Genomic DNA, 24,886 nt, shown 5'->3' with positions numbered 1-24,886 from the left:
GCAGAAAGAATGGAGGTGGAAGAAAGTTTTAATAACTCTTGAGGATAATAAAGGAGCAACCATCCTTCTCTAATTTCCAATTTTATTAATGCTTATATAAAACAAGTTGAATATTTTTGTCTACATTTTAAAAAAGCTCATTAGAAAAGACAGAATGCTAAGTGTGCTTAATACTCTTAGATGAAACATTAAAAAAAAAAAAAAAAAAAAAGAGACCTGTGTAGGAAAGCTGTGAAGCCAACAATGAGACCAAATAAATTTTCTATATTCCTACAGAATAAAAACAAAGCAAAACAAAAAGTTTTCATGGCAACTTTCAGTGTCCTATTTATCAACTGATCAAGTATGTCTCTAAAATCATCATTAACATAAATAATAATATGAAAGGAACATATATTTAAGGCTCAGGAGTAAGAAAACAATAAATTCCTTCTAGTGCTTTTGAATATACTTGAATACAGCTCTCTTTCGTAGTGCAGCTATGCACATTAAAGAGATGAAGGGCACTCCTTAAAAGAGAAGGGAAGAAAAAAATACCTTTAGTCCTTTATAGTTTACTTATTTTATTTATAGGTTGTGCAAATTACTACCACTTAATGCAAAGCATTAACTCCTAAGGGAAAGCATGAAGGACACATTTCCTTCACTTAAGCATTGGGGTTAGTAATATGTTTACATTGCCCCAAACAGCTTTTAAATTCAACTATTCCACCCCATTTTACAAAAAGAAGTACATTCATGTATTCAGTCAAAAGGATATCTGTAAATTAAGAATATTTTCCTGGTTCAATACAATGTTAATGGGATTTCCATTTGTTTCCTGTCTGAATTTTAAGGAAGGATTTTTTTTCTGATAAATGCATCTTTCTTATTTCTGCAAATTACAAAAAAAAAAAAAAAAAAAAAAGTTAAGGAATTATATTTGCCAGACCCTCACCCAAGTGAGTGACAGAAGCTTTATTCACAGACCTGCACACCACAAAAAAAACATCTTGCTGAACATTCTAATGTGTATATAGCTCATTTCATGGGTTGTGGAGTTTAACCTAACGTTGAGTATTTTCATTTTCTTTCTTCCCAAATTCACAGACACATGAACAATACCCTGGCCACTGAAACCAATCACAACCAACCACTGCAGTGACTTCAAAAAGTCCTTTTCTACTGTTTAAGGCCGCAAGAAGAGTCTCCAGAGCAGTGATAAATCTCCACGCTCTTCTTGAGAGCCAAGAGCTTGAGCTCTCCTCTCTGGCCGGGAAAGGTGGGACAACCTGAACCACCTTGCAGTGAGAAACACATCTACTTTTCACTTCATGGCTAAGCACCCTAACAACTTGGTTGCCACACAGGGAGCAGGACAGCATCTTACTACTCCAATAATTTTGTATTTCCTTTTGTTTTGGTTTGATTTTTTTTGGGGGGGTAGGGAAGAGAGTGCTTCCGTTTATCTGCAGGAAAAGACTCTAGCATGGACATCCCTCCTGAGAAGTGTGAAACACCCACCAGGGACAGGTTTCTGCCCTGAACACCATCCTTGCCATTTATAGTTTGCTTCTTAGGAATATGATGCTGCTGAAACACACCCACACAGCTTCATCCAGCATTTTTACGTCTTCACTCTCTGAAGCTTTTTAGAGCTTCAAATGTACATTTTTTAAGGCTTATTTTAAAAATAATTTAAATGTGTTCTAGTTTCACACTGACACTGAAGCCTATACGGGCCCATAAAGGCAGCTTCCTGCCTCAGTTCCCTCTCCCCCCCATACTTCAAAATGCCTGGGGACTCGATCAGAAATCTCTGCATGACCAAGATTTCCAGCTCACCTCTCATTGCTGTCTTTTCAGAAGCTTTCTGTTCACCCTGCCACCAGCCTCCTTCAGCCACTTTCAGCTACAGCATCAGCACTGCTCCCTTCAGCAGTTCGTTGCTTCATTGTTTTCTCCCCACACTGTTATATCTTCCTCCAGGACCCATTCCACCCCTGTTTTCAAAGGGCTGTGAGAAGGTCTCTTATCTTGGTTCCTTTTCCTGTGGAAATTAAAATTTCTTGAAACATTACTCTTCCACACAGCAGCTGAGGAAAACTGGTTTTTATCTAGTGTGCAGTTCTTCCTCAGTTCTGCTTACTGTAAGCCACAGGATTTGATTGAGACAGATGGGCTGGATCATCCACCCCAGACCCCTCACTGAAAGCACACACAGGAAAGGAGCATAGAAAGAGTTACAAGGATGCAGAGAGCTTACAAGCAGCATGAGTTTTCTTAGAAAATCTGTTAATTGCACATAGACAAATTCCCCAAATCATTCCAGGCATATTGTATATATAAGCATTACTGACCGATTTTAAATCTTTTCCAAAATATATCCAACAGCTTAATGGTCTCAAGATTACACTAAGATGAGAGAAGGTATTTCTGGCTCTTCTTATTTTCATAGTGAAGTTTTAACCCCTGTGCAAATGGATGTTCAGAAAACAAAGGGTCTGGCTAAAGCCCACGTTTTTGAGTATTATTTTTAGCTTTCTTGACGCTGAAGGAATTCACTACAGGCTCTCTATGGTATGGAACAACGTTCCCACCAGTCTCTCTGTTACAAATTAATGAAAAGCTGGCTACTCATTCTCTGCCTAAAGGCATCTACCATGCATCATAAACTTCAGTCATGGGCACTGAAGAACAGATCAGTGTACAGCCTCACCGTAATAATCCAGCTGAAGCTCTCTGCTTAACATTCCTTGCAGCAAGATGACCTCCTGAGCCTTCTAATACAATTAATTCTCCTGTCCTCTCCTCCTCTCCCATTGCCAGACTTCTCCAAAAGCACCATGTATGCAGAAAAAATAGAGAAGTTCCTTGTTCCTCTTTAAAGCACAGGACAGTCACGTTTTTAACTGCCACACTCTACAAAAATGCAATGTTGAGTTTGAAATAAAGATCAAGAACTAAATATTTGCAAAATTGTATCAAAAGGACTCAGTGGTGATCTCTGCATTAGAAGCCCTGCCCTAAACAAGACCTATAAAGCACTTTAACTGTGTACTTTGGAACAATGCCTAGAAACAAGGCTACAAAGAACCCCTCCACACCCAAACCAATGCTCTTTGACTGATATTTTACAGCAAAGCAAATATAAAATGATAATAAAAATCACTTAGCTATGAAAGGAAAAAAGTAACCTTAAACAACAACAAAAGTGCTGTATACTCAAAGTAAGATTTTTAAAAGTGATAAGCACTTGCTTAGTTCAATTGCTCCTGCTAGTATCAGTAGCATAGCTTTAAACTATTAGTGACTGCTACAGAACAATTCAATTTTGAAGCACTAAAAATGTTTAATTACAGTTTTAATGCTACTCTAAATTTGATCTATTGGGCATACAAACCTTGACAGTCAGAATTCTCAGTTTCTAAGTAAAAGGGACATTTAACAATTCAAAGAAGGAAGGAGCCAAGGAATTGTAACAACGTAACTTAAACACTGTGTGAGTTACTAGATAATAGCACAAGTGCAATCACTTGTACTACTTTGAAAACCATGTTTTAAGTCATCATTTATGACCATTCTGTTAGAAAGCATTAGCCTGCTTGCCAAAACTTGTAGTTTGCTTTCAACTTCTGTAACTCAAAACAACACTGACAAAGATGCAGGGGAAACACCCATAAAATATTTCCCCTTAATTTTAGGCTCAATTATTCATAGCAGGCCACATATTGGCCCAACTCCTTTCACTTGCTGACCTGGTCTTTATTCTGCTTTCCAGCAGACTTTCCTGTCCACTTTTTAAATTCTGTATGGCATGCAGTTCCAAGTAACATTTAGTAGAGAATGGCATGGTCTAGTGCAAGCTTCTGTTGTGGAGCTGCAAACTGCACATGTGTCTTATTCTCCACACAAGCTAGCAGGCAGTAAGGAAAACCACACCATCCATTGGATCCTTTTCGCTGCTTAAGCTCTCCATACAATATATGAAAAAAAAAAAATCAAACAAAACAAAGAGGCATATTTCACCAACTTTTGGAGGAGTGAAGTCTGAATTATTTTAATTAAAATTTACAGTGTGTTTGGCTGCTAATGGAAAGCTTGCATCTAAAATAAACCCTTATATGGTAAAGAATTCCTCAGCTATGGAAAACTAATTAAAGTAGTTCCATAAGCTCTTGCTAATAATGAAACTTATTTTTGTCAGATTTGTCTTTTGCAGTTTATCAAGACTTCTGACAGCATATTTTATAATCTCTCCTGCACTTGGCCACCTATTTTTGTAAAATGCAAAGGTACCCTGCTAGTGTTGACAAGTCTGCCTTTCTGTCAATGGCTGTTATCAACCATATGTATGAAAAATTAGAGAGAGAAGCACTTAGAGAAGCCAGTCCAGAAAATTAACAGCTCATGGAGGGAAATGCCTTATAACGAGGCTGTATAAAAGACACTTACATAGCAGGTAGGGCTATGTGCTAAACATACTTGTTAATTCTTAATATGACAGAGTATGTTTTCCTCCTAATGCAGGAATGAACAGGACTGAGACATTTTTGTTTGGGCCATGTCTCACCAGCCTCGCTGCTGACTTTCTACCACCACGTCACATTCAAGACATTCATGTTTAGCAGAAATCTACTCACTTTTCACTAATACTGCACACTGCATAGCACTACTATACATTGTAAACCCTCAAAGCCATACATGCACTGTCCTTTCTGCTACTGTTTGCTCCATATAACCTCACTCCCCTGTGCAAGGCCAAAAGGGTACAGCATAGCCAAAAGGGGAGTAACACTGTGTTTGATAAATTGCAGACAGGCACATATTGCTGGCTAATGGTCAAGAAAGCCGTAAAATTGGACTGACAGGGTTTTGGGAAAGATTCTGCTTAACAAACTTGGCTCAACAAATTTGGGTCATGATTTGGATCCAGTTCATAACCAGCCATAGATGGATGATTTACTTTGGAAACAAAACCAGGTGTTTGTTACTTTACATTCTGAAATAATTATGTTCCTATTTAACTGAAATTTTACTTAACATCTTGTTTCTCAGACACATGAGCTGTTTATCAACATATTTATTAAAGCACGATGCTTTAATAAGATTGCCTTCAGTGTTTTCAAATCTTTATATAAAGTAAAAGGAGAAACCATACAAATATACCTACTACAAGTGTATTGCAATGACTATGTACAGCATACAAAGAGAGGAACTTAAATAATATACTACTCATGGAAGTTTTCATTTTCAGAAATACGCTGGTTCCTTCTTAATTTATAGGTGTAATCTGTAATTCATAATAATTGCAAACAGGCATTAATAGGACTTCACAGAAAAAGAACCTCAGTTAATTGAAGAAATCTTGGCCAGTTTTACCGGTGGGAAAGTAAAAAACTATAGTGCCTTGGCCACCAGCAGTGCTTTCACAGTGTTGTGAGACTGACTGGAGCCCTGTCAAACTTTCCAATGCCAAACAGACTTGAAGTCTTCAGCAAAGAAGAAAAATCACCAAGAATAAGAGCACAGAGGCTGGCAGAACGACTGATGTATGGAAAAGTCAACAAGCAACCATTTCTCACTGAAAACAAAACAAAAAACAAAAACAACCCCCACACTAGAGGGCAGCCGATGAAGTTGTAAATCTGAAACGAGGAAATGTTTGTTCTTCACAACCCATAATACTTAAGTTAGCAAATCATTGCACCAAGACCCCAGACACCCACAAAGCATAAATGGGCTCAAAAAAGAACTACATGTAAATTCTCAAATGACGGACGTTCTACTGCTTATTTAAACCAAACATGCTTGTGTGCAACTTTCAGCTAAGGCAGTCCCTAAAACACTAATTAAGGGACCCAACCATGGGAAAGAATCACTATACTTAATGCACTTTTTACTTTTTTCTCCCAAAGCACCTTTACTGGCTGCCTTCCATGAGAACATTGAGCTAAAAGGACACTTGGTCTGACCAGAATACAGCTTTTCTTCTTTTCTCATGAAGTACTGGAAAAAATGCCAAATAAAGGCAGTCAAACCAACATGCACAAAATGTACAGAGACATTAGAGTGTTATTCCCCTCCCATTCAATCCTCCTCCCCTTCACAAGAAGCATTAATTACCATTTCTGCAAACAACCTCATATAATGTATGACAACAGATTTAGACAGTTATGTATAAGTATTGTGAGAAACAAAAATTACAGATGAGAAAAATGATTTTACTTCTTTCATATGTGATTTTGTTCACTGCTGAGAAACAAGCCATGATCCACAGCTAGCTCTCAAACAGGAAAACAAATTAGGTACAACCAGATATAAAGGCTGAGGTTGCTTTCTGCAAAGAGGTTAAATACCAGTGCACTTTTAGAATGCTGTTCCAGAAATCAAGACTGGACAGGTGGATCTCATCTCCGGAGTGTTCCAGTGCAGTGCATTGATCTTACTCAGTCCAGGGTAGAAGTCGTTTAGACCAAAATTTCTGCTACCTTCTTCTCTTAAATGTTACTTTTTTTTTTTTTTTTTTTTTTTTTTACTTTTTTTGTTTGTTTGTTTGTTTGTTTTCAGTTAACCATTACATTTCTGTCAAAATCTGCATCACTTCAGTTTTATCTAGAATTTTGGTCAAATCAAGTCTGCTGAAGAAACAGAGCGCTTCACTACTCTCTGACATAATATTTCCCAAATGAACAGTCATTCCTCTGGGATTAGATCTTGTTTCAGAAGCCAGTTTGCTTTTTGTTCCTTGAATCAAATTGCACCTACACTAGTAGAATCACAAATGGAACTACAAAAGACTTCAGAAGATCATCTTATCTAATACTTACTGTGAGATACAAGCGAATATAGATAGTTCCTCCATGAAAATATTCAGTGTCTCACCAGTTTCTGGATATCTCTCATTTCAAAGGCTATTTCACAACATCTTTAAGTCATCTATTCAACAACTAACTTACACACACGTGTTATTGAGAATACGTAGAGCTAAACCACATCATAAATGCAGGGTATCAATCAGCTGCCACAGAAATTTGTATACCTTAGACAGTTCTTATCTTTCTATTATCCACCCCAAGTCATACTATCTCCCACTAGAGAAAGCAGAAAAAATAGTAGTATCTCATAGAATAGAATAAAATCATAGAATACCCCAGGTTGGAAGGGACCCATAAGGACCATCGAGTCCAACTCCTGGCACCACACAGGTCTACCCAAAATTTTAGACTACATGACTAAGTGCACAGTCTAAACACTTCTTAAACTCCAACAGGCTTGGTGCAGTGACTATGTCCCAGGGGAGCCTGTTCCAGTGTGCGACCACCCTCTCGGTGAAGAACCTCTTCCTGATGTCTAGCCTAAATCTCCCTTGCCTCAGCTTGACAACATTCCCTTGGGTCCTATCACTCGTGACTAAGGATAATAGGTCGGCGCCTTCCCCTTCACTCCCTCTCATGAGGGAGCTGTAGACACAATGAGGTCTCCCCTCAGCCTCCTCTACTCCAGGCTGAACAGGACAAGTGACCTCAGCCGCTCCTCATATGTCTTCCCCTCTAGGCCCTTCACCATCTTCATCGCCCTCCTCTGGACACTCTCCAACAGTTTTACATCATTTTTGTACTGTGGTGCCCAGAACTGCACACAGTACTCGAGGTGAGGCCACACTGGCGCAGAGCAGAGCAGGACAATCCCTTCCCTTGACTGACTAGCGATGCTGTGCTTGATGCACCCCTGGATACAGTTACCCTTCCTGGCTGCCAGGGCACACTGCTGGCTCATATTCAACTTGCTGTCAACCACAACCCCCAGATCCCTCTCTGTGGGGCTGCTCTCCAGCATCTCATCACCCAGTCTGTACGTATAGCCAGGGTTGCCCCATCCCAGGCGCAGGACCCAGCACTTGCTCTAGTTAAATTTCATGTGGTTGGCTCTCCAATCTGTCCAGATCTGTCTGCAAGGCCTTTCCACCCTCAGCTGAGTCCACAACTCCTCCAAGTTTATTGTCATTGGCAAATTTGCTCAAAACACCTTGTAGTCCTACATCCAAATCGTTTATAAAAACATCGAGGAGGATTGGCCCTAACATGGAGCCTTGGAGGACCCCACTAGTGACCATCTCCTACAAAGCCTTTCACTTTCCATGAGATGTGTCTCCTAACAACCCTCAGTGAGATGAAACAGTCACTTCCTTCAAATTTTTCTTGGATTTTCAAAGCACTTTGTTACAGCTGCTTTCTTAAAACACTCTCAAAATGTTTGTGTCCTTTAAAAAGAAAAAAAGAAAAAGAAAAAAGCTAGTAACCCTAAAATGTATACAATACTGTGTATGAGATATCACCACTGATGAGAAAAATAGCTACTGCCCTTCTTGCATGTGACATTCCCTGTTCATACATCCCAGGTGCTATTTGTTATTCAATCATAAACCTCAGGTTTTCTTTGGCTACACTATTTTAGGTTTCAACTCTTCTTTCAAAAAATGTGCAAACCATACCAACTTGTGCTCACCTTTTAGAATTTCAGTTTGCATTTGGATAGCCTTTAGGCTCTCTCTCCAAATTATCAGGATGGTGGCTTTTCAAACAACACTTTTCCACATGAGAAACCATTAAATATATTCTAGTGGAGGCACAGTACCATGTGTGAATTTTGGCTTAGTAAAAATAAGCTTATTTTGTGAGTTACCCTTCTCTACACCTTGTAAGCAATCATTTGATTCACTTCATTTGAAGATCACAGCTTGCAAATCATTTTTTGTCATCATTCAGAATTTATCTTAAATTTTCACCATGCTAATGCAACACCCTAGCTTGCTGCTGTTAACAAACATATTCTGTGTATTCTGCTAGTCAACTGCCTAAATAAAATACAGATCACCAAACAGAAAACACGCTGACCTATCTGAAATGCCCTCTTAGCTGTCAGTAATCCATCAATACTATACTTGGAGACCTTTTCTCAACCATCATAGTGACTTCATGTGGAGTTCCTTAGCCATTTTCTGGGGATCAGGTATGAGATAGCACAAAGAATATCACGTGCAGTCACTGCACGAAAAAAAAAAAATAACAATGTCAAGATATCTCATCCATCTACTGAACTTTTAATCTACAAAGGCAGCTACACTGCCAAGGAAGGAAATTAAAATTGTCTGACACCGTTTGTTTTTGATAAATATATGCTGGATACTTATAAATTTTAATCTCCCAGAGGTGCTTACAAAGCAACTGTTTAATAACTTGTTAAAAAATGTGCAGGGATAAAGGTTTTGCTCACTGGCTTATAATTTCCCCTCCTTTTAAGATTTTACTGACTGTCTTACAATTCCCTTCTTTTTGCCAATCACATTAAAAAAAAAAAAAAAAAGGTATGGAGTCTAGTTCTACATTTGCTCTTCTCCAATCCTCTAGAGAGTCTCCTCCTTCCATCCCAAAGACTCTCTTCAGACAAAAGAAGGATAACGCTGACTTTGGCTTGGCAACCTCCTAGGTCTTACATGAGTATGGTAAACTATTAAAATCAGTGAAAAAGCAAGATAAATTAATCAGAGGCTTAAACAGTATGCTGAGTTCCCTGGAGAGAACAAGAGAGGAAAATGATGGGAAACGACTTTAGTAAGGGTTACTCCTGGCCATCTAGATAGAATGAAATCAGTAATTTGTTGCTTAAGGGTAATCAGTAGGTCAAACATCTTCCAAAAATAAAACAAAATAAGGTTAGTAGAGTAAAAAATAACGTAGGCCAGTAGCCTTATTGCTTACCTTGAGAAGCATGTTAAGGGGTAATAAAACAGACTGTTTAAACAGATGTTTAACAATGCACTTCTGAATAACTCAGTAAACCCCTTTGGCCAGATTTGGGAAGCGGGGGCCTGCTCTCGGGAAGCGGGGGCCTGCTTGGGTATCGCCTTCAGCCACTCTGCTGGGAAAGCGCAGGAAGCTGGTGTCTCCATCGTTCCGGTCTGAGGCAGTTACTGCTATAACGAGAGGCTATTGTACTAATGGAAATCCCCTGTTAGCTCTCAATTTCAGTCAGAACTGTCTCTTTCCTGCCAAGTTCTCCCCAGATGTGTCTCAAAAGGCCTGTAGTTAGGAAATTCTCCAAGAGACTGTGAGGTAGCTCACCCTGTCAGGGACAGGAGACACAAAAAACGTTCTGACAGCTTGCCAGGAAACAGAGAGCACAAAAATACCAAAAAGGCTATTTTATTTTTTTCTTTTTAATTCTCAGTACCTGCCTTGAAGTAAATGGAAATGTCAGATTACCTAGAAAGTAAGATGAACGCTGGATCCGGCACATGAAAAAGACATTACACCTCTAACACACATTATGCATCAATCAGCTAAAGCAACCTGTTGGTACTGCCAGTGACAATACTATCATAAATGCACTGATTTAAATATTTGTTACACTAACTTATTTAGCCTTCAAGGCACAGAAAAAAAGCATCAAAAGGTGCTTCTCTTTCTCTCCTTCTATTTTTTTTTCTCATTAAAAAAAAATAAAGACAAAGAAGTTTTTAAAGGAAAGGAAAAGCTAAGAACAAGTGAGTGAAAGAGTCAAATATTATTTTCCCTGTTTATACAACACACACAATTTCTCGCAATTATGCATTCTGTTTAAATTTTCCATCAATGCTACCTGTCTTTGTGGATGTTGAGTTAGGTTAACACATGCATTGGAGCTTCAAATCTTCCTGTAGCTCAGAAAGTACAATAGTAGAGCCATTCCCTTCAGCAGTACTCACTCAACAGTAAAATATCCATACTTAAAAGTTTGATCAGCTTGCAGCCTGTAATTTTACTTGTGCACAGGTACTGCACAATTCCAGTTTGTCATGTTCAACGCAATGAAGGGACTTAAGCAGTACAAAACCCCACATCAACTGTTTGCGGTCAATATAGTAATATATCTTTACCAGTCATCAGAGTGCTAGAGCCTTTAAGAGGCTTACCCAAAACCCATAGTTACAGCAGTAATTATACTTTATCATTCAAGAAAGACAGGGCTGAAATCAATCATACCCTTACCATAACATCTTAGAGTCATTCAGAAACACAGCTGGCAAGGACTGTGGATCCATGCTGGCAAAGATCATTCAGGTAAGCAGGAACTTACTGCAACTTTCACTGCAACTCAGATAATGCTGAAGAGGATCAAGTAATCAAGGATCAAGAGGATCAAGCTAAATACCCATATTAGCACCCAAACACACTGCTTTGAAATGCACAAATTATTTTTGACATATGAAGTTGTATATTAGCAGAAAGAAATGATTTTCCAAAGAACACAGCAGATGAAGGAATTAGATTTGACAATCTCTTTCTAGTTTAAGAGCAGGACAGAATCACCAACTTGCTGACTCAGCCTAATGCTCTCGAAGCGATATGTTTCCACCAATGCTTTGCCACACATCCAGGTACACAACATGCTGAAACCATGTGAAAAGACAAGTCAAATATTTAACTAAATAGCTGGCTTTCCCATCAATTAATAACATAGATCTACTATTAATGTGACAATAAAACATCCTGGAAAAGAAAGATGGTGCCTTGACCCACAGCCCACTTCATGTTTTCCTCTTTTACAATATATAGCTCTTCATTAGGTATTTGTTTGTACAGAGCTTAAATAAACACTTTGTTTAAACAGACCCTTCACTCCAGAAGGATGGTTCATAGCTCTCAGTTTAAACAATTACAGTAGTGCATACTTTACCAATGGATTGCCTTAGCGATTCACAGACTTGCAGAGGAAACATTATAGAAGCAAAAATTTCAGTGTTTAAACTAAACAAATGCAAACTGAGAAGTACGCATCAGCATCCAGTTTTGCTTTGTAACAACAATCCCAGTTGATCTGGTAGTACTTTTTCTTTAGAAGTTCCAAGAATAGTGCTCATTCCATCTCCTTTTTTAATGCTAGGATCATTTAGTTCAAGACAGAAACACATTTACGTGGATTGAACATAGATGAATGTATTATTAAGACTTAGCCACAAAAGCCCTGTTTTCATATACATACAATATATTCATTAACCCAAGTATCATACATATACATGCTACATATGAAGTAAAGCAAACTCAATTAGAAAACTAATCAATAAAAACACAACATGTATTTCTGAATTATATACTTTCCCTTCTCAAACTGTTAATAAATTCAGTCTTCATCATCATTATTTTTATTTAGGATCCAGATTTTCAGCATTGATTGGTTATGTAAATACTTTAGAATAGCACCATAATTTTTTATGTTTTTATCTCAGTCAAAGGAGACCATATACATGTACTGAATATGTTACTTCCTCACAGAAATAAACCAAAAGCCAATAGCTCCCCTTCAGAAAAAAATAATCTGTATTCAAAAAGAAGATAGAAATATACTTTTGATGATTTCACAATACAGACTGGCACCATATGTTTCATTTGTTGCTTTTTTTTTTCCCCCATTTTTGTTTTTCTTCCCTCTTGAAGGACTAGAGAAAGCTCTATTATGCATGAATTCTGAAAGCACAAGTCAGCCAAAAGTCACAAATCTCTCAGAATAGACACATCCATCTGTCATTTCACAGCAGGAGAACAATAGCAGCTTCAACATAGACACAACAGCTCACACAGTCCTCATACAGCCAGACAGAAAGTCTGCCTTAGCTGATTGCTAGCTGCCTTTGAAACTCCAGACAGATGTTCCTGTGTAACACCAGGATCAATTTCTCCTCTCTTGTTTCTGTATTTTCAAATTCCTCATTTGTTCATAGCAACCAAAACATAGTCAGTTTACTGCATGTAATCTTTACAGAGCATTGGGAAAACCAGATTCCAGAAGCAAAAGAACTCAAAGCACAAAAGCACAGAGTACACTGCTCTTTAAGCTCAATATTTTTTACTGCTGGGGACTAATTAAAAGCAGACAATCTACAAAAGTTGGACAAAGACTACTAGTATTCTTACAAAAATTTTTTAGGTCTATGCTTGGCAGCCTCCAATGATCTTCACCATATTTATTTATTTTTTAGAGACGACATACCACATTGCTTTTCCACTGCCCAAAATTCAACTTTTTTTTTTTTTAATTATTTGATATATATGCAAAACAAAAGCTCTAGATGGAAAATGAATTATCTGTAAATACCCCAATTTATTCTTTGAATGATTAAGCAGGATAATTCGTAAAGCATCAGTTGTAGTTCATTTTGAAAAAAAGTACCAATTTACACATCTAGAAATAATCTTACCAGGCCCATCTGCAGAACCTTCATTTCAGTAGTATATGTGGATGTAGTTTTTTCCCTGACAGCCAGTCTCATTGAGTTTTGTTTACGCAAATTTGTGAAGTCGGCTCCTTCACAGTTCCCACACTTCTCAAAAGTAAACAGATGGATGCCTTTAAACAACAGGATAGTGACCATGTCATGTGCCCTGCTGTAAAGTTTTCCTCACTGAGAATAAGCCTCTAAAGCAAGTCTGGCTACCAGCAGTTGAAGAGATGCTGTGAAAATGTACACCTTGGAGCAACTTCAGAAGTCAATGGTTGGATTTAAAACTAAGCAAAAAACCCTCCAGCCTACAAGATGGAGGCTGACACAACACCATTTAGTTCAAAACTGATACCATCTGCATTTCCTCTTTTCAAGGGACACAAGGACTGAGAATGGTGACGGTCTAGGAAAACAGAAAAAATATTGAAGCTTTGGAAGCAGGAATAAAATATTCTAAAGATAAAGACAGAAAATAATTATATGTAAATTACTGATAAAAAACATACTTTGTATAATCTTGAATTCCAAGGTTTCATATCAAAAACTTATCCATCTCTCTCAAATATCTCTGAAAACTTTCCAGGCCCTGGATGTAAAGTTCTCCTTACTGAAACCATCCCACTTTTTGAAGTTATAAAGGAAACTTACTTTCTTTTGACATCCCACCAAGAGTCAAATCCCACTTAACCAGCAAAGGCAATTAATCATGCATTAACTGTTCCTCCTTTAAAGCTTGCTGGATGGGGACAGTATATAGAACTTCAATAAGGATTATCTCAAATCCCAAAACAGAGTATGACAGAGCAGAGGTAAAAAAGGCACAGAAAACTCTTTTACAGGGGGGTTTGGTTTGGTTTGGTTTTGGATGTCAGGAGTTGTTTGCTTTCTCATCTGTGTAGAAGCCTAGAATAGCCCGAAGCCATGGATAGCACAGACTGAACAGAAGTAAGAGTGTAGCTGGAAAAGTCAAAAGGTAACAGCAAATCCAGTTCCTCACTGATAGCACCAAAAGTTAAGCCTGCCACAAAGGAAAATAAAAATGAAAAGCCTGCTTGTCACTTGTCTCTGAATCTGTTGATGCAGTTGGTCACCTTCGTTGTGCTTCATGCCATTCTGGAAAGCTGTATCATACTATAACGTACCCTACATCATCTGGTAAAAGGTGATTTCCTAAATTGCAGATTATTTTTAGCAAACCTGTAATTCATTCATCTTTCTGCAACGCAGGCTATGTTCTACCTAGAAACAAATTCATACGCCAATAGGACCATTTCACTGTTTAGACAGGTAACTAAGGAGAGTCTATGCAAACTTATCCTATAAAGAAAACAAAGTTGGGGTAAACATTACAGTTCTTCTTTTTTCCTTATATAAACATCCACAGATCCATTTGAATGGGACTCATGCCTTCAGGAAGCAGAGGACAGAATCAGTCTTCAGGTGCGGACAGCACATGGCAAACCAACATCATCCTCCTTTGTCTGCTCTTCACCAGTTTTCTGCCTCTCCTGTGCTTCTACAGAAATTAGATAAAATATCTGCAACACACTGGGGATTGAGACTGAAAAGGGAATGTGCACAACACTGAACTCGTGCTTGAATAAGGATCTAGTTGTCTGTCAAGTTGTACAACTGTTCTGGGCAGAAAGCTTCTAAGGACAATATTGATATTAAAATGAAGACAGAAGAGGTTTTGAGTTAATATAATAGAGTGAATGGGCATGACAGTTACAAGAAATGGTTTTATGATTAAAAAACATTTATTTTCTCCTACAAAAGTACTGAAATTCAAATAAAATCTCTCAGTGGAGATGTACTAGATCTCTAGGTACAGCAAGACATTTTAATATAGTGTTGGGAGAAATGAAGTCAAAATCTATAAACAGCAGGGTTGGAATAAAATTTGTGCCTTAAGGAAACATTTAATGTTGGGATCCTTGCAAAGAATACTCTTCTTGCATGTGCTAATATCATCAGTATTTCATCATACTTTTACCCAAAAGTCTCATAAAAAGTCATTATGTTTCACGTGTTTAGCACACTATTTAACTGATGAACTTTACATAAACCAGTACACCCACTTGCTCACTTCTTTCTGGAGCCTAGTCCAGCAACATACCACATCATCCAAACACTCATTTTAAATTCACATGAATAGCAATCTTCTATTTGAGTTTGTTAGTAAACTCCATCTGCCAAGGTGCATTTGTAAGGCTTTAGTGTTTTCTTGAAAAAAAAAAAAAAAGGAAAAAAAAAAAAAAAGGAAAAAAAAAAGGAAAAAAAAAAAAAAAAAGGAGAGAGAGAAAAGTGTTCCCCAGACAGAAAGGTATAGACAGTATTAGGGCTGGCTTGTAGTCCTTTCTTTTATTCCATTACAGGAGACCAATAAAAAGATGAGTTAAGTACATATATGTTAAAAACCAAAACAAATAAACAAAAAAACTTATTCAAGTACAGCCTTAAAGAAAAACAAGACAGCAAAAGAAAAAAGAAAAAAAATAAATAAATAACACTTCCCACTGTAAACCACTGCACACAGCATTTATAGTTTCCAGATGCATAGAGATTGATCACAAACCTACCATCTGGGCTTACAGTGCACTACATACCCTGCCACTCTGACAGCTGGCACTGTCACACAGGAGCTGATCCGTTGTCCTTTGCAGGGAGTGTGGCCAGCTGGCAGAGACTGGAAGCTCTGGTTCACCTCGTACAGGGGAATCACTCTGCAGTTTTCATTGCAAGTACCAAGATACTCACCAGTGCCACATCTGCCGCACATGAACCACTCTCTTCCTGAGTATAAATAGAGGGGACCCTCAAATACCTATACCCTCCCTGAAATGAATCAGGAAGACCCCTCCCAACGTAAGTTCTGCTCTGCCACCAATAGATGAAGACATGTACAATCCCTGCAGCAGATGAGGATGTGGAAGAGAGACATCTGTAATCACTGGATCAGTAACTTAGTCATTGAGTATATCTCTGCGACACACCAAATATTTTGATAGGTCTCAGGAGGAGCTTTGTTTCTGGGGTATCACTTGCTCCTTGCTGCAGACAGCAGTGTCTTCTGCCAATGTTTTTCTAAGGCGTAGCCTTGTACCTGGAAAGACTCATCTCCACACAGCCCGTGCCATGTCTCCGAGTCACTCCTCAATCCAGAGTACTACACACAGCGGCTACGGCACCACAGCTCTCCTCTTTTTGCACAAAGCACTACTTAAGATTTCCAAAAAAAAAAGAACAGAGTATTTTCCTCTTTCCAAAACTAACATTACCGCTACTGTAATCCTGGAAAAAAGAGATACCCGGGGGAGAATCAAACCGTAACAGCAGAAGTTGTGAAAACAAAATGGCTTCCTTCCATCTGCGAAGAATAACCGCTGGGGACGGTGAAGAGGGAATGCTTTGAAGAGGAATCTCCACATTAAGAATTTATTTGGAAGTGTCAGACAGACAGCGTCCTGCTGTGCTTGTCCCCAATTATCTGGAAGTAGAAGTAAGATGGGGAGCAGATTGCAAAGCTTTGATCTGAAGCGGAACAAGGATGGTTTCATGACTTCAGTCATGTCGTGGCTGTTAGAGGCAGCCAAGACTGAGATCTGTTCCTAAAGCCTCTCATACATCTTACAGTCTTCTCTGTCCACTGACCTCCTTTGATCAAAATGATGAGTAGCCCCTTCTGCACCCAAAAGGAAAAGCATCTGGTAGAAGAAAGAGGGCTGGCTTGAAGGCTTGCAAATAACCCCAAGATTGCAGCTTCAGGAGCATTTGAGCCAGTTTGGAGTCTTCTTGCCATCCAAAAGGAAACAAGATGCCTTCCTTCCCTCTGTCACCCCTTATCCTCACTTTCTCCTCTTCCCTTGTATCAGGCTGCTTAGTTCAACCTCTTCCCCTCCTTTACACCAGCACTTGACAGACCCTCTTAGTAGGACACTACACTTAAAAGCTTGGATAGATTTCTTCCGAATTGGGAAGGGGAAGGGGAAGGGGAAGGGGAAGGGGAAGGGGAAGGGGAAGGGGAAGGGGAAGGGGAAGGGGAAGGGGAAGGGGAAGGGGAAGGGGAAGGGGAAGGGGAAGGGGAAGGGGAAGGGGAAGGGGAAGGGGAAGGGGAAGGGGAAGGGGAAGGGGAAGGGGAAGGGGAAGGGGAAGGGGAAGGGGAAGGGGAAGGGGAAGGGGAAGGGGAAGGGGAAGGGGAAGGGGAAGGGGAAGGGGAAGGGGAAGGGCTGGTCAGAAGCAGAGGCAGGAACTTCACCCTGTGAGCAGTCATTATCCCTCATTCAGGTTTCAGTGGTGAAGACACTGGGCGGCACACAAGAGTGCTCAGTTTAAGTACCATCTGAAAAGACTGTTTCATCTACAGGATTTTAAAACACCTCTAATCTGCCTCATCTGCAGTTTTTCTTCTTGTATCTTTTGACAGAAGTCATGCTATGCATTGATTTCTGCTGATGACTCCAGACATCTCTGCTTTATATTAAATCTTCAGTAGTAAAAAAATACATGGTCTCGGTAATTGTTCACGCTAAGGCTTTCTTCAGTCACAGTACAACATAAACAGAAACTCCTTCAGATTTAAGAGACCTACCTAAAAATGTTATGTGCTTGCTTGTTTGTTTTAACTGACTGAAGAGCACAACAGCTTAATGTAAATAAAACCATGCACTCCTTCTTACTGAGTAACACAGGAACAGTTAAGTCCATAGCACAGCCTTTTATTAAAATAAAACATCTGCAAACTAAGGTGTTAGGGACTAACGTGTTCCTTAAGGTCACTATGTGTCCTAAAGAGTTTGCCATAGATGTGTTCACAGTATATTGTGTAGTAACCAGCAAATGGATATATTACAAATATGTGCACAAGATTATCCCATTTCAGGGACAAATGAATGTTTCACAGTTTTTATTGGAAAACATGATGCTTCCACAGAATATTTTACTTATAGGCTGTTGCTTTTCTCAAATGGAAAAATGTAAATAAGTTTAAAGAGTATGATAGTGACAGCTAATGATCTACTGCCTAATCTTTATTTATTTTTTTTTTAGAACTCTTAAGATTACAGAAACGAAACAAAACAAAAAAATAAACCTGCATCTTTCATGTCCACTATGCAAGCACATAAGATCTCCTAAAAAACACATGTATTTTAAATTGTAGTTCAGAAAAAGCTTAATTAAAGAACAGGAATTTCATTAGCCTAAACTTATCTACCAGATAACTGATTTCCCTGATCATATCTGAACCCATATCTGATCACTTGAAATACGCCCCAAGTGATAAAACACTTCTGTTATGTAATTTTTAAATCAGAAAGGAAAACAGTTATAAAATCTTCCCATTTACCACTGTTCTGAACATCACCAGATGCTTTTCAGTGGTCAAATGACGCCAAAAAATTATTTGCCTCATACTATCTGAATAAACCTACTTAAAGAAGAGTGCCACAACAATGTTATGGGTAAATGTGATGCCCAAGCTTCAGAACTGCAAGGGTGGATACCCTCTGAAACTAAATTATCTCCTGATAAGAAACATCAACAGCTGGCCACTATGGAAAACAGACTTTTATACTTCTAGAGTGATAACAAAGTAAATGGTGGTATTGGAAGAACCTCCTGTCCCAATCAAGATAAAGAAATCTTTCTTCAGATAAGACTTCATTTGCACCCTTCTTCAAAAGCAAGAGAATTGGCAAGCTCTTCTCTTAAGAGGGTGGAGATTCAATGACCAAAAAAAGAAAACCAACCACCCTTTTATAAAGGATTTCCAAGCTTTCAAGCAAAGCACCTAGTTATCAAAAATTTACCACAAGTGGTTAATACAAATACAGTAGTTCTTGTTGCAGATGAGATAATGACACAAAGATTCCAGTAATTCTGGGAGCAACAGAAATGCATGAAGTCATACTGCACAGAAAAACAGGCATATAACAAAAATAGCAAAAGTAAGCTAACAGCATTCAGTCTAACAACACACACCACAAGAGAACCACTGGCCACAACACATCACGAAGCAACCCAGAGGCACTTTTTATTGATCGTTCCAAAAACATGCTTCCCAAAACATGCCTGCATTGAATACCATTGGAAATAGAGGGATGTTTTAATTCCCAGGGTCACAAGACATTGTTCATTTATGTTCCTTTGAGATAATCAGCAAGTCAAATAAAACAAAAATTAAAAAAAAAAAAAATCAGAAAAGTCCATCCTGTGTGCCTTTAGAAGTCCCGCTGCGTTGTTCCTACCCAACCACCACAGCAAGACTTACCTTCCTAGAAAAATGTGTTTTGTTTTTGCTCTTTTGTTCTTTTGTTTTAAATAGATACAACCAGCTCTCTTCTTAGAGAAGAAAAACCTGCTCCTTTTCCTGATTGGACACCACACAAAACTAGTCCTTTTCTTTCTAGCTCTCTTCTGCATGTCAATCTCATACTGCAGGTGTTGCAGAGCAAATTTGACAGGTTTCATGGTTTTAGTTAAGCTTCATTTGGCTACTATGCTACTTACACACTAAGTACAGTGAAGCTCAGTTCTCAGTTTATGCAGGAGAAATTCAAAAACAGTCCAGATTTTAAATCCATCTGCAATATATATGTATTTCTGTGTCAGTGCATCTGTCATCTGCGTCTCTAACAAGCAAAACTCAATAATCCTTTCTCTGGCAACAATGTGAAATAAATTAGATTCCACTATATTTCAGAAAATGTTCTCTTCAAACCAAGAATTCAGTCAATAAGTATAAGCCGCTTACAGCAAGTGTAACTGCTAAAATGATCAAGTTCTGACAACCCCCAAACACACACACACACTCTAGAGGGAAAGATAAAATCTATTGCTTCTTAATTGGCAAAATATTTAACCAGTCTGAACAATCACTTGAAGAGATGTTAACCCCTTGGTTCAATGTGTTTAAACATTAACTCTTTCAGTCTGCAGAAAGAATAAGTCAGTTAGCCTTAAAAAAACTATTTGCAGCCTTTGATGTGTAAATATATAGGATAGCCACTAGCAAATGAAAACATTTACATATGAAGTAACTTTCTTAAGGCTCACTTTAATTATCAACTAGGAACCAGGTGGTCTGAACACTATTTTTCATCCTTTATGATCCAAGAAACTAATTTAAACTGATTTTCTCAATTAAAGGCTTTACAATCCTACCGAACAACATCAAAAAATCCCTGAAAAATTTACCTGATGAAACATTTTAACTCAATTGCTGGATAAATCTCCATTTCTCGAATAGCAGAGATTACTCTTAGATTTTTTTTCAGAAGAGGATAGCCAATTTTAGAGAACAAAACCAACTTTTGAAAATGTATTTTTGACTATCTCTTTGGAAAAAAAGTAACTGACACATATTAGCACAGCTCCAAGTAAACAGTCTTAAGTGAGTACCCAAAGAAGACATGTTGCAGAAGAGACAAACTTTACCTCTAATCCTAGCATTTTTAAGAAAAACAAGATCGCTTCCCTTTTATCTATGATAAAAACCAGCCAGGGATAGCAAGCAGTACATCTTCCACTGTACTGCTCACTGTACACTCCTTTTACTGGAGCCAACGGTTTTCAGCTCCTTGAAAATAATCAGGCCTTGAATACTCAGGAATGTATCACGGTGATAAACAAAGGATACTTCACATACTTCCAAAACATATTAACAAATACAGCATATTTTTTTCTGGTGCTATTTTAAGTGAACTTACCAAACTTACCAGCCACAGCTGGTAATTAGGTATGTCAAATTAACATCATGTTGCTTATGCTGGCTCTTAAAATTAGAATTTGGAGGGAGTGCACTTCTAAAATACAAGTCAAACAAGACAATACTGCAGCTGCCTACCTGCCTGTCCCACAGGCACCAACAGCTCAGCAGTCAGCTCTTTGCTGGGTTTCAGAGTTTCTTTCAGCAGTTCCTGGCATATGCAGAATGGCACCAGAAACCCAACACCCACCTTCATCAACACTAGTGGATAAATCCATAACCGTGTTTAAATCAGGGGATGGACATGGTACTTCACACTTCCTAGACTCTTTGAGCATCTTATATTATTAATATAAATAAATTATATATTAATATAAATAAATATATATTTTATATATATTAATATAAATTATATGTTATATAAATTAATATATATACTTATATATTAATATAAATAAATACGTATTTAATATATTAAGAAAATGTATGTATATACATGTACACATGTATATCAAATATGCCTAAATACAGTCATGATCATAAGCATAGGGACAAAAAAACGTAATTCCCCACTCTCAACTGCAGACACAGACCAAAAAAATTGCACAGAATCAGGCTCCTTCAACCATTGTCTCCCCTCCTTGTCCTCCTGACTTTGTTACTCTTAGAATGAGCAGTTCATCCTCAGTACAAGGGGCAGATCTTCCACATCGCCTCCTTTGGCTAGCTAGCAATTGTGACTGCACATGGTTTCCCCAGCCCACAGCAGGACATGAGGTTGCCCATTTTCCATGCAAGCTCCCCATCTAGAAGCCAAAGGTGGGTGAAGGTGGCACCTCTTCAACTGGATATACTTTGGGACTGCAAGGCAGAGCACACCTGTGTGTTCTCAAAAGAGGATCCAACCTTGGTAGAGATGACCACCACTCCTGAGCCAGGTGTCTCTGGCTCCAGCAGGAGGCAGTACATGAGCAACAACTTCCATGGCCTAACTCTGCCAGCCCCACCATTCCCTTTGACACCTCCAGTTCCCTTGTACTGACTACAAACGTTGCAGGCACTAAGCTCAGGTGACATGAATGCAGTGCCTAATTTTTCACCTATACATGACATTTGTACATGGAATTTCTTTGAAATTGCACCCAGCACTTTAATGACTAACTACACTGTTATATCAATTTCTGGCAGACTTCTAAAGAAAGCCATTCTGAAAACAAATTTATGGAAGAAAAATGAGTCAAGTGAGAGAAAGATTCAGTTTCCTTTTACATATGACTCATTTTAATTATTATCCTGCAGGCAGATCAGTTAATTGCAGGAAACTACTGATTATTCCCTCCTTTTCTTATTAGGTAAAAGTCTTTACATACTCAGATTAAAAATCTTAGCATGAACCAGACCTTATCTGACATTTCTAGGATTTTGACTTCATTTTGCACTTTGACTCTGTTTTTCATCTATGTTTTTTTGGCTTTTTTTTTTTTTTTTTTTTTCCAAAATAATGGTAAGTCTACATTGCTCAGACACATCTTTTTTTTTTTTTTTTTTTAACATCTGAAATCAGTTACATCAGTTAATAAAGCATTGTACTATTTTTCTTAAGCTAAGAATCCAGATGTGTCTCTAGATTTAAATCAATATATTACAAAGGCTTATTTCAGTATAATTCAGTACACAGGGTTTTCTTCAAGGCACTACATCTGATCAAGGTTTGTTTTTCTTTTTCTGTACCATTGGGGATCTCAAGTAAAGCTAATTTGTCAGGGAAGCACAAAAAAGAATTTTAATTGCTTTTTATTCCCCCACCTCTTTTTGCTTAACAAAAAATGTTATGCTGAAAAGACTTAAATATCAAACAGAGTACTCTGTAAATGAAAGTATGCCAAAACCTGTACCTGAAATGGATGTACAATTAAATGACAACGACAACAGCTTCAGAAAGATATCTTGCTTTCTGGCCTTAAGAATTCATGAATTGCAGCTGGGAAGGGCACTTTAATATTTACGTTTTATTATTTTTGAAGAAATTAAATACATGTGTTGGTGTCTGAAACTGGAAATAAGACATGGCAGGTAAAAATAAAGCAGTCCCTGGCTGCCACGGTATATTGTCAAAGAGTACTATAACTAGAGAAATTATTTGGATTTACAGATGTTCTCCATTATATTAAGGTCTTCAAGACCTCAATTATTTCATACAAGAGAAATCTCCAAAAAAAATGTTCAGGCTTGAGAAGGGAAAAAATTCTAAACCACAGATTGCCTCTGATGTCACCACTAGTGGTCCACCAGGATGGTTAAACATGGTGATAGTGCAGCTGTGTGTAGGTGACCATGCCGCAGGAGGGGCTACCAGAAAACAAGCTCACCAGCATAAAAAGCACTGCTTTCACTTTTAGTAAAGTTTTGGGATTTTTTTAGTTTTTCCTCAACTTTACTCTTTAGCTGAAATAAAGTTCATTTCAATGCACTTGCTGCTGCAGCTACTTGATTCCCCTGCCCAGAATCAGAACCCGTGGCTTTGGGTTTTTCACTGGTTTTATTCATTTACTTCTTCCTTCGGGCTTCCATGGTGGGCAGCAACAGACGTGTGCCCCTGCACAGCAATGTGGGGCAGCAATGGGGGACAGGCAGCGATGGGACCCAAGCGGGGCACGCTGCTGGCCTCTCCCCCTCGGCGGGGAGCTCTCCGAGCCCTGCAGGGCAGGCAGCACAGCCCCAGCCGCACCCCAGCACGCTCCCACAGCCTGCTGGCACGGCCCCGCAGCCCTGCCCAAACACCAGGGCACCTTGTCCAGCGCCCGGCCCGGGCCTGGGCTCCGCATCAGCTGCTGCCCCCCACCCCCCCGCAGTGCTGCCCTGCCCATGGCTCAGCAGGCAGGGGGTGCCCCATGTCACAAAGGGGCAGGGACGGCCTTGGCCCCGGAACGCTGGCCCCAGCGGCACTTGGGCGCTTGGGCAGCCCTGCCATGGCTGCCCGTGCTGACGGGGAGGCTGCTCGGCTGCCTGCTCCTCTGCTGCGGCTCCAGCCTCCGCTCTGGACACAAAGGCAACCAGAGGAACTCAGCTCCTCTCTCCTCCCTCCTCAGGCCCTCGCCTCCAACGGCTCTCAGCGCCCTACAGGACACTGAGCGAACTAAACCACCGCACACTCCTGGCCGCTCCTTCCCAGCACGGGGCCGGACATTTGTCCACGCTCTCCAGGACAGGTAACATCACCCCGACCCACACCCTCCCACGGTCCCATAGCAAGCAGCCAGCTGACACCATCAGGCCAGGGACAGCTCCATCAGGACGACGGGACACGGACAGCCTCGGTGAGATGCTAGAGACCCTCGGGCAGAGAGGCAGGGGCTGCCCGGGGTCACAGGGGATGCTGCTCTGTTTGTTCCTTCTCTTAGTAAAGCCAGACTCAGACAGCAATGGGACCAGATCACAGCACACTCCTGGGCTCTGCCCAAGGACCACTGAGAAGGAAGGAAGAGCTGCCAACGCTCTCCAGGACAGGTAAGATTGCCCCAAACCATTCCCCACTCCGGTCCACAGCAAGCAGGACGATGACACGTTCGGGACAGGATGGCAGTGAGCTCCTTCAGCATGACGGGACACAGACAGGCTCGGTGAGACACTAGAGACTCTTGGGCAGAAAGGAAGGGGCTGCCCATGGTCACAGGGGATGCTGCTCCGTTTGCTGCTGCTTCTCTTTCAGACAGAATCACACAGCGATGGGACCAGACCATGGCACGATCCTGCCCTCCCTGCCTGTGAGAACTCAGCTGGAAGGAAGAGCTGCCAACGCTCTACAGGACAGATAAGCGATCCCCAATGCACACCCCACCACACTCTCATAGCATGCCACAAGATGACATGGCTGGGCTATGATGGGCATCCCCTGGCCGTCAGGGAGATGTGAGATGGACGGCCCCGCAGTGAGGCTG

At 39.6% G+C, this 24,886-nt stretch overlaps 1 protein-coding gene across 2 annotated transcripts in view; it reads right to left on the bottom strand.

The window, feature by feature from the left end:
• The window catches only part of LHFPL2 (LHFPL tetraspan subfamily member 2), a 129,510-nt gene that overhangs the window by 79,806 nt on the left and 24,818 nt on the right, over positions 1-24,886 (bottom strand). Inside the window, exon 1 of one of the 2 annotated variants that reach the window (XM_082783323.1) lies at positions 1,825-1,898. The exons of the other annotated variant lie outside the window; for it this stretch is intronic. The gene's annotated coding sequence lies outside the window, so the exon portion shown is untranslated. Of the gene's footprint in view, positions 1-1,824; positions 1,899-24,886 lie in introns of those variants that run through there. 2 annotated transcript variants of the gene reach the window in all.

This window comes from Aythya marila, assembly GCF_965140915.1.
Source record: "Aythya marila genome assembly, chromosome: Z".
NCBI classification, from domain to species: domain Eukaryota; kingdom Metazoa; phylum Chordata; class Aves; order Anseriformes; family Anatidae; genus Aythya; species Aythya marila.
This window is presented reverse-complemented; position numbering and strand designations above follow the sequence as displayed.